Source organism: Nicotiana sylvestris, chromosome 12 (genome assembly GCF_000393655.2).
Source record: "Nicotiana sylvestris chromosome 12, ASM39365v2, whole genome shotgun sequence".
NCBI lineage: Eukaryota > Viridiplantae > Streptophyta > Magnoliopsida > Solanales > Solanaceae > Nicotiana > Nicotiana sylvestris.
The window spans coordinates 77,708,330-77,718,566 of record NC_091068.1 but is presented as its reverse complement, the minus strand read 5'-3'; the positions used below and the strand labels follow the sequence as shown (position 1 = coordinate 77,718,566).

General features: G+C 32.8%; 1 long non-coding RNA gene and 1 pseudogene across 1 annotated transcript; one reads left to right on the top strand and one right to left on the bottom strand.

Annotated features, from left to right (window-relative positions):
- Positions 1 to 1,415: 1,415 nt before the first annotated feature.
- On the top strand, positions 1,416 to 2,785 carry LOC138884354 (uncharacterized). The gene is made up of 2 exons (XR_011404530.1): positions 1,416 to 1,557; positions 2,361 to 2,785. It is a non-coding gene; the product is annotated as an uncharacterized lncRNA (long non-coding RNA).
- A 4,188-nt stretch (positions 2,786 to 6,973) lies between these two features.
- Positions 6,974 to 10,135, bottom strand: LOC138868180 (uncharacterized; annotated as a pseudogene).
- Positions 10,136 to 10,237: the final 102 nt, after the last annotated feature.

Sequence of the window (10,237 nt, the reverse complement as noted above, 5' to 3'; positions counted from 1 at the left end):
ACTTTCCGTCAACCATCCGAAATCACCCCGAGGCCCCGCCAGGATCCCAACCAAGAGCACGAACAAGTCATATACCACTATCCATACTTATACCAATCTCCGAAATACCTAAAATAACATCGAATCAACCAAATGACATCAGATTCAAGCCTAAGGTTCCAAAAACTTCCGAATTCCGCTTTTGATAAAAACGCCTATCAAACCTCGTCCGAATGACCTGAAATTTTGCACACACGTTAAAAATGACACACCGGACCTCCTCCAACTTCTGGAATTCCATTCCGATCCATATATCAAAATCTCACCTACCAACCAGAAAACGCCAAAATTCCAATTTCGCCAATTCAAGCCTAAATTTACTCCGGACTTCCAAAACACATTCCGATCACGCTTCTAAGTCCCAAATCACCTAACAGAACTAACCAAATCATAAAAATTCCAATCCGAGATCATATACCAATAAGTCAAAACTTGGTCAAATCTTTCAAATTTTAAGCTTCAAAGTGAGAATTGTTCTTCTAAATTCATTCAGATTATCCTGAAAACCAAAATCGACGATTTGCATAAGTCATAATACATCACACAGGGCTAATCATGCCCAAGAATTGGCGAGCAAAGTGCAAAAGCTCAAAACGACCGGTCAGGTCGTTACAGTTATAATCAAAATTCATTGTCTTTGCTTGTATTTAAAATCAAATTATAGAATTTCAAGAATTTAAAAGAAAAAAAAGGTAAATACTTATCTTAAATCCAGAATTTATTCCTGAATGAATCATGGAATAATTGACAATCGGTATGCTCAATATTATGTACAAGTTGAGCACCATGCACGTATTCCAAAGCCTGTACTCAATTGGTTGGAGTCTCGTGTTGATAACATGTTATGAAACAATAAAAGATGAAGAAGAGTATTGTAGAGAAAAGTAGAGAGACAGAATTTTTATTGATTTTGGATAAATTACAATGGAATAGGACCCCTATATTTATAGGGAAAGAGTACTTAGCCACCAAGTAAAATTCGTACAATCTCTTTAAAATATAGACATTCACCTTAAATAAAACTCTGTTTATAACACTGTATAAATATTTGCTTGACAAAAAAAAATGCACATCCAAAAATAAATCTTTAAATTTTGGAAATAGACATCGCACTAATCTATGATAGTGTTGAGAAATAATGGAGGAAGTCCTAATGCAGGAAAAAAAAAAAAAAACACTCAACCCGTTTGTATCGGTCTTTCCCGAAAACAAAAACAAAAAAGAAACTATCAAATTTATAGGTCGGTACTTGGTAACATGAAAATCGGGTGGAGCAAGTCAAATTACGTAGGTAAAAACAATTTAAAATTATTATTAATGTAACCTAGGGCTTATCTAAGGATGAATATATAATAACTGAATTTCCCATTGTAGCTTTTATATAGGAGAGTATGGTGGCAATGATAACTACTTGATCCGAAACTGTAGAGAGTTACTCTCTTCTTATCTGCCTCTCTCTATTCCTTGTTTTCTCATTTCTATTCTATTCTCTCTTTGATTCACCCTTTCCAGAGCAAGGTACGTACTTTTCCCATTTATGTACTCTCAGTTGTAATATTATTGCATCTTTTCCTAATTTGCTTTTGTAGTAGTAGATTAAGGCTAGAATAAATATTAGACTTTCTTTATAGTTTTGATATGAAAAATAGGCTACCAGATTCAGCAAAAATACAACCAAGAAACTGGATCAGCGATGAGCCTATTAGGCAGTTAAGCGATCTATTGCAACTGCTGCAGATTTGCAATATCCATTTTTAAAAAAAAATAACTTTTCAATTATTACGTTGCTATTCTTTCCACTATTCTAATGTTCTAAATATATCAAATTAATATTTTAACCTCTATATTGGAAGCTGTGGAGGTTGAGTATTAGGGTTGTAGGTTAGGAGGTAATTGAGTCTTTCCTTACTTCATACATTTGTAAGGATAGTCTAGTAGGGTTTTTGTCGAAGTCAGTTAGTGGCAGTGTTGTGTCTTACTACTCTTTCGTATTCCATAGTGCTAGGTCTATGTATTATCTATCGCTTTTGCTTTGCATCTACTTTCTCATTTTCATGATGTTATTTTTCTTATGGTTTTTATTGGTGGTACTGATATTGTCTCTTTTCGTCTTCCTGAGCCGAGAGTCTTTCGGAAACAGCCTTTCTATTCCCTCGGGGTAGGGGTAAGGTTTGCGTACACACTACCCTCCCTACACTTCACTAATGGGATTTTACTGGGTCGTTGTTGTAGTAGTAGTATCTAGTCAAGATAAAATGGGATGAATTACGTGTTTCTTTTCTCTAATCGACTAATATATTATGAATGGGATGGTGGTGCAGAATTTTGATAATTTACAAAATGGGAGGAAGAGTTCAACACATCCAGCTGGGAGGTCCAATGTTGATTAAGGAAATTGTGATAGGTTTTGTGTGTGCATGTGCAGCAGGTGGTGCTTTTAAGATGTGGCATTGGGATATGCAGAAAAGGAGTAAGAATTTCTATGACCAACTTGACAGAGGTGAGGCCACTGTTGTTGCTCAAGAGTATTAACCCCTCAGCCTTCTCCCATGTCGAAAACCAGTCAACTTGACAGAGGAATATTCTGAGATATGAATAATCATTGAGACACTGCATTTAATTTTTTTTTGTTTTCTTTATTATATTACGTGAATTACATCTATTAGTTCGTGTACGTCCATGTTTGGTTGTGGAACTGGCTTCGTCTGCATTGAAGGAGAAATAAGATCTACATATGACATGTCTATAGTCTTTCTTTCTCTTTTCACTCAAAGCGTGCTCTTTCATCAGTGGACATGGTTCTTGCTTTCATTTACCCGCTCCTAGGTTAGGAGCGCATCTTGTTTTTGCAGTTGAGTTGGTTTGCTTACTCCGAACCATATTTAAAGACTTACTAGTGGACGTACCCGTGCGATGCGCGGATCGATTCAAAGAAAAAAAGAGCGAAAAGAGATAATAAAAACATATGCATATTGCAAATTAATTTTAGCAATTGCGACCAAAATAATTAAAATAAAAGACAAATATTTATTATTACCAAGGGCCACCGACCGATCCCAAGCGGCTCTTTAAAAGAAGGCCTGAGCATGAAATATTTGATTTTCTTTTTGATCGGTAAAATATTTATTCCTCATTATGATTTATAAGTAATAATAATAATAATAATAATGATAAAAAAATTTAATTTCTTGGTAAGGCGAAAAATCAACTAACTCATTTAGCTTTGCTAATTTATCCAGCGGCTTGCCACTAACTTTTAATAAGCTACCTGACAAAAAAAAAAAAAAAGAGAGACCAAAAAAATACTCCTACTAATCCATAAGGAGTTAAAGTATGCTTCTACATTAGTTGATCAATAAATCGACCAACTTACTTGAATTACCATCAATAGAATTTTCAAGAATCTCAATTATCAGGAGGTTGAATTGGATAAGAACTACTTCATTATAGTCTGATATATTGAAGAATATAGTATGTTCTGAATCTTGTAACCAAAAAAGCTGCCAGTGGCATATGGAGGCTATTCAATATCAAAGAATAGATGTAATTTACTGGAGAAGACGAATCTCTAGTAAATTATCCAACATTTACAATTGTCTTTCCGATCCTTTCTTCATCAAGGATATTGACTAACGCTGAAAGAATAGTACTTGTTTGGAAGAAATACTCTGCAATTTGTAGAAAGCAAAAAACGTGATTAAAGGACAAATACTATAAGACTACATTTGCAATCTAGTTTAGAATATAAGATTTACATCACCCTCGTCTATTTGGAATACTAAAAACATGAAGCAAATGAATTACTTTAATAGAAGTCAGCACTTACTGCTACAACCACAATATCTTAAATAAGGAATGTATAGTTACAGCCTACAAGATCAAATGTTATCATAATAAGCAATTCCTCTTGCAGGAGAAAAAAGAAAATCAAAAGAAAAAAGTAAACATAAGCTTTTACCAGGAAGTTAAATTCTTAAATCTTATTGATCGAATACGCTGTTTCAACTATCATTCACTATTAATTATTGAATACTTATGTTAGAACAATGATAAATTAGGAGGCGTAAAACAATAGAAGATTTTAAGTCAAACAACTCCTATAAGTATTTAATGTTTGAAGAATAATGATATTTCCATGTAGCTTCAAACCTTTGAACTTCACCCCTTTCTTACGGCTAGGCGTTTCTTAATAGTAGCAGAACAATCTTAATCCTTGTATAGATTTCATTTCTATTATCAGTCCTTAAGTTGCAAGATGAAAAGCTAAGCTAAGGAAAACCATTATCAAAGAGGAGTTAAAACACAACAAATTTGCTTCAAAAAGTTAATTACGAGAAGTATGTCTAATGAATGCTATAATATTTTTGTACTGCTTCTACAGATTAAAAAGATAAAAAGGGTAACCCTCTTTTGTACTGTTTTACTTAGTAATAGTAATGATGCAAGCCAAAAAAGAAAAGAGATTCACAAAGAACACCTAAAAGTAACATAATTTTAGAATAAAAAGTAATACTTTTAGTACCTATACAAATCAAGAATTGGACTATACATAAGTATTTCCGAAGTAGCTACAATAAAATGTCATGCTGGCTTGTAGTAAAGTGACTTTGCAAACCAAGATATTCTTATATATGTTTCTAAGAAGATAAAGAGAAGGAGAAAGAATGATGCAACTTTGCCTTAAAAAGGTTAGTTAGGAGAATTTCGTCTAATGACTACTATATATAAAATTTTTGTACTACTTCTGCAGATCACAAGAAAAAGAAAGAAAATAAAGAGGAAAAAAACAACTCTCTTTTGTACTGTTTCACACATCTGGAGAAAATAACAACAGGTTTCTCAAATAAGCATAATGATGATTAGTTTTTTTATCAAATAGATATCTAAAACAATCTAAAAATATCAGTGCACCAAAGTTAAGCAACATTTAATAGATTACTCCACAAATCAAAAAGGACCTGAGAAATAGTCATAGGTTTCATGAATTGCTAGCAGTCATATTACCATCATATTGATAAATATGCTAACGAACTGAGCCCAAACAGGAATGAATATAAATGTAAAAGAGCGCATAGACTTTCCGATGGGAAAAATGAACAACATTCTAGACATATGACTCATAACAAAAAAGGAGATATAGATTTGAAACTTTACACCGAAGAAGAAGTCACACGCCGAAAGAGAGGGTCATGTGATGTCATTCTGGTCATTAGCTAAAATAGATGGGGTTATTTACATGTTCAATGAATTAGGGATGACAGCCCAACACGAATGAGAAAAATATATAATTAAACATGATAATTACAAAGCGAAGAAGGGAAAACAATCATAAATTATTTAAAATTTGTGGTAAAGCCTTAATATATTACCTCTATTATCAGCATCAGAATTTAATTCCCCTTCATATGTGCTTAGTTTAAAATTAGTATGTGCTTCCATCCTATTGCACTTTATAGCACTCTTATCGTACACCCTTGTAAAAAAAAAATTGACCCGTGAATGTTGAAAGAGTGAACGACATAACATAAAGAGTGAACGACATAACACAAAGAGGAGATTATGAGGTTCTATGCATGGCTTACATGTTCTGATACAAGTGGATTATAAAGCTTCTACTCTAAAGCCTTGGAATTACGTTCTTTACCAGAATCTGATGCTATGTCTTGCATCAACTGAAGCTTCATCTCCTTTGTAGCTTCCGATTTAAGTTTTGAACAAACTGTCATAAAAGAAAATTTATTATGTTTTTTAAAGCTAGAGGAAAAAAGTAAAGTTACAGTTGTAAGTTTAAGCACAAATATTATGATAGTGAAAAGATAAGTCAGTACCTCTTTACTGACATAACATTCAAGGGAATTTCCAAATCTCTCAGTACATACACTTCTTAGTTGGCATAATTCTGACACGTCGGCAAATCTTGCTGCTACAAAAATCATAGATGATACAACTTCTCTGCACTCCTCAGGACATTCCCTATGAACAAAAATTACCAAGACTGAACTAACAGTTGGTAAATCATCTTATATTGAGAAGGAAAAAAAGGTAGTTGAAATCAGTTATGAAAATTTTCTGCACAACCTTTGTATAAAGCAACAATCATTGTAACTAAATCTTGTATTGAATTTGTTAGCTAAAACTTCTACGTATGAGATGAAAAGATACCCGATCATTTATAACATGCTTATGTAGGAAAAAATCAAGACAGAACTCATACTTCTTAAAATAAGCAGTGAAGCCCACCTTCTATAATACAACTAAACGTCAGTTCCTCTCAACAACAATCTCTGTTTCACGATTATTTTGATCTATCGGTAGTACAATTTGTGGTGTTTTCATGTTATATGGCCTTGTCCAGCATTCATGATCTTTTATTAGATCTCCAGTGTTAAAAAAATGCACAATGAAATATTTAACATTTAACAAACAAATGTTTCTCGAGAAACTTAGAATAAAATTAATTCTCAATATTCTTGAAAACTATTGTGACTAACATGGATATAGAAGCGATTATGCTTGGAACTGGATTTCAAGAAATAACCAGTGCCACATTTGATGCCAGACTGAAAAATATTTAGTTCCCCAGCAGCTTGGAGTTGTGATTGATAAGCGATAGTATTACTCCTATTATATATTTTTTAATAAAATTCTTTCTAAGTAATATTTCATACCTAGTAGCGGTCAATGAATGGAATTGATAGTTGATAATCCATATTCTTGCAAGTCCACAATTTAATTGAATTGATTGACTGCAAATATAGATAGACAATTTAACAAATAAAGTACATGTGACTAAGCTGCAACAAGATATATCAAAGTAAAGTAAATTTGGAAGAATGTTTACCTCATTCAACTTTATCTTTCTCTGTAGTATGAGCAACTATATACTGAGTATGTACAATGAACTTGTCATTGTTTCTACTCATTTGATACTTACTCATTCAAAACTTCTATCCTCTAAATTTCGGAAAACTTCTTTATACACTACATTTGTAGCTTCATTTGTTACTTTCCTATTTTCATCATAACATACGATCTTCAACCCTTTTCTACTTGTTACTTTTGAAAGTGCAGCGTATAGTTGTCCCTGAGTAAACACTGGCTTCTTCAAAAATAATCCTACATTACATAATGATTGACCTTGACTTTTATTGATGGTCATGGCAAAAGATAGAATGACTGGAAATTGCCTTCTTTGGAACTTAAAAGGAATTCTTGCATCAGATGGAGTAAGTGTCATTCTTGGTATAAAAACTTTGTCTCCAGCCATTTTTCCTGATAATACTCTGGCTTCAATTACCCGATTTCCAAGTTTTTTGATGATCAATCTTGTACCATTACACAATCCTGACGATTGATCTATATTTCTTAACAACATCACAGGAACACCTACCTTCAAAGTGATAGAGTGATTTGGAATACCTGAAAATTTAATACTATTTAGGAATTCAGGTGTATGTATATGTTCCAAAGATGTAAATGCATGATCAGACATACAAATTGTATCCGAACTTAAATACGATTTATCCTGGCTATTGTTGAGAGAAACCATGTAATCATTCACCGATTCCACCATCTGAAGAGTTGGCGCAAGAATTGCTTTTTCTTGAAGGTATTTTATATCTGTGAAATGTCTCAAGAAATCAGAATATGTACTTTCTAACATTCCAGATATTGGATCATCACAATTATGTATGATAAGATCGTCGGGTATTTCTACTTTCTCAATGCCATCAATGGAACATCCAATCTTTCCATCACCTATTGCCAAAATCCAATCAGAAAATTGTTTTAAATCATCCAAATCTGCACCAGCTCTATTTTCTTGCAATCTCATATTTGTTGTTAGTTTTAAAAGCTGATAGTGCGGCCACAAATATGAAGAATTTAGAGTTGCTTTAACAATCTCTTGCCTAGTACCTTTTGTAATTACAGGCAAGATTTGTCTAAAGTCACCTCCAAGAACAATTGTTTTACCTCCAAATGGCCGATCAAAATTTGACGGGTCTTTAAATCTTAGAATATCTCTAAGAGTTTGATCAAGAGCTTCAAAACAGTATTTATGCATCATTGGTGCCTCATCCCAAATGATCAATTTTGCCTTCACAATCAACTTTGCTAAAGGACTACCTTATTTTATATTACATGTTGAATCTTCAGTTGGATTTAGAGGGATCGCAAATTTTGAATGTGCAGTTCGACCTCCTGGTAACAAAAGAGAAACAATAACACTTGAAGCAATATTTATCACTATATCGCCTTTAGATCGTATGCCAGAAGACAACGTTTTCCAGATAAAAGTTTTGCCAGTACCTCCATGACCATATAAAAAGAATAACCCTCCTTTTTCTTCATTCACTGCAGATATGATTTTATCATAAACAGACTTCTGCTCGACTGTTAATTTCTTTACTAATTGTTCATGCTCTTGTGTCAAAGAGCGCCTATTATAGATCCTCATTAATTAGTCTGTTAGCACCATCAAATTCTTCCTCATTGTAATATGGTCTTGGCATTGTCGGAAAATCGTTAAAGCTTTTTCTACAACTTTTTAAAATCCTGTCCAGCTATTTCAAGCATCAATTTTTCAATTCATCATGTGTTAACTCTGCCGCTGCATGACATAAAAATGTTAGATTTCAAAATAAAATGTATACTCATATTTAAAATTCAACCATGTAGTTTTATGTATATGTAGCTTGTTTGCTTTTGCATAGAGATCATTAATTTGTTTTAGAATAACATATCTAAGCATTGATCTGGAGTACTATATTTTAGTTCTTTTAACTACATGTATTACAATAACTCAAAAGAGAAAGCTGAAATTTGTGATGTCGTTTAGAACATATAAAAACAAAATGTAGCGAGAAAAGATCGGTATTATAAAATTAACAAATTGATTTTATCAATAGTTAAAAACAGAGAGTGGTCTTCATCTATATGAATACCAAATTCAACAAAGTAAAATATTATAGAAGTTATGAAGTATTAACATTTCTTCCTTGTTTAACATATAACACTAAAAAAAATTTAATCTAATAATTTTATCTTTTAATACCTGGATTACTCAACAATGTTCTTTCTTTACGGAGAATATCTTCTGACAATAACTCCCACGATGATTGCCAAACAATTTCTGGTCGTGACATTGAGTTTGATAACAATAACATGACAAATAACTGTCTTAGATAAGATGGCATTCCCCAAGTACTTGCTTCCTTTATAGCATCGACATACTCTTTGTCGTCATCCAATAGCTCAAGTGCATAACATGTATCTCTAAAAGTAAGATAGTCATGATTGTTAATTCTTCTAAGTTGTTCATATGAAGTTGGACCTTTGATTACATTCAACAACAATCTAAGATAATATATCTTTCCACTTCCTGGAGTAACAAAGAAAATCCTCCCAATAGAAAATCCAGATTTTCTCCTCTTTTCCCATTTTTTTAATTTTTGGTTCCATCAAAATTTAAGAGGGAATTCTGCGTAATTCAAATCTCTTGCTTCCAAATAAAATTTGTTTGCCTCAAACCATCCTAAAAACATGGATTCCTTCACATTTGGTCTATTGACAATATTATCAATTGGATCATCATCAGAGAAAATCATTTTGTTCATTTGGAAGATGAAATGGTAGTCTTTCCACTGATGGTTCTCTATGGTGAATAGAAAACTTAAATATTCTCCAAGCAGCTTCACATGGGGATATGTAGCGACAATCATAATACATGTTGATTTCATCAACGGTTGATGAACCATTGTCATGAGTACTTTGATCAAAAGTAGCAGTTGCACGATCATGACCTTTATTGACATACTTAAATAAATATTTAATGGATCTTGTTTGATTGCACCACTCAACATTGATATGAGCGCCATATTTTAATAATAAAAAGCGATTGTGGCACCACATACTTGTTATCCAAATCAATACCATTTTTCATAATTTTTCTACCATTATCCCTTCTTCTATAAACAGAATACCCTTCTTCATCAACCGTTGTTGCGTCAACAAACTTTTTAGGAAAGTGCTTTGTACATCTACCATTCATCATGCAAGGAGAAGATTTCCTAGCAGAACCACATGGGCCATGCATCATTAAATTTTAACGGCATTGTAATAATTAGGATCATCCACTTTATCTGGTATTTCTGCCAAAATTATTCTATCAATATCTGACGCAGATGGAAATTTATTA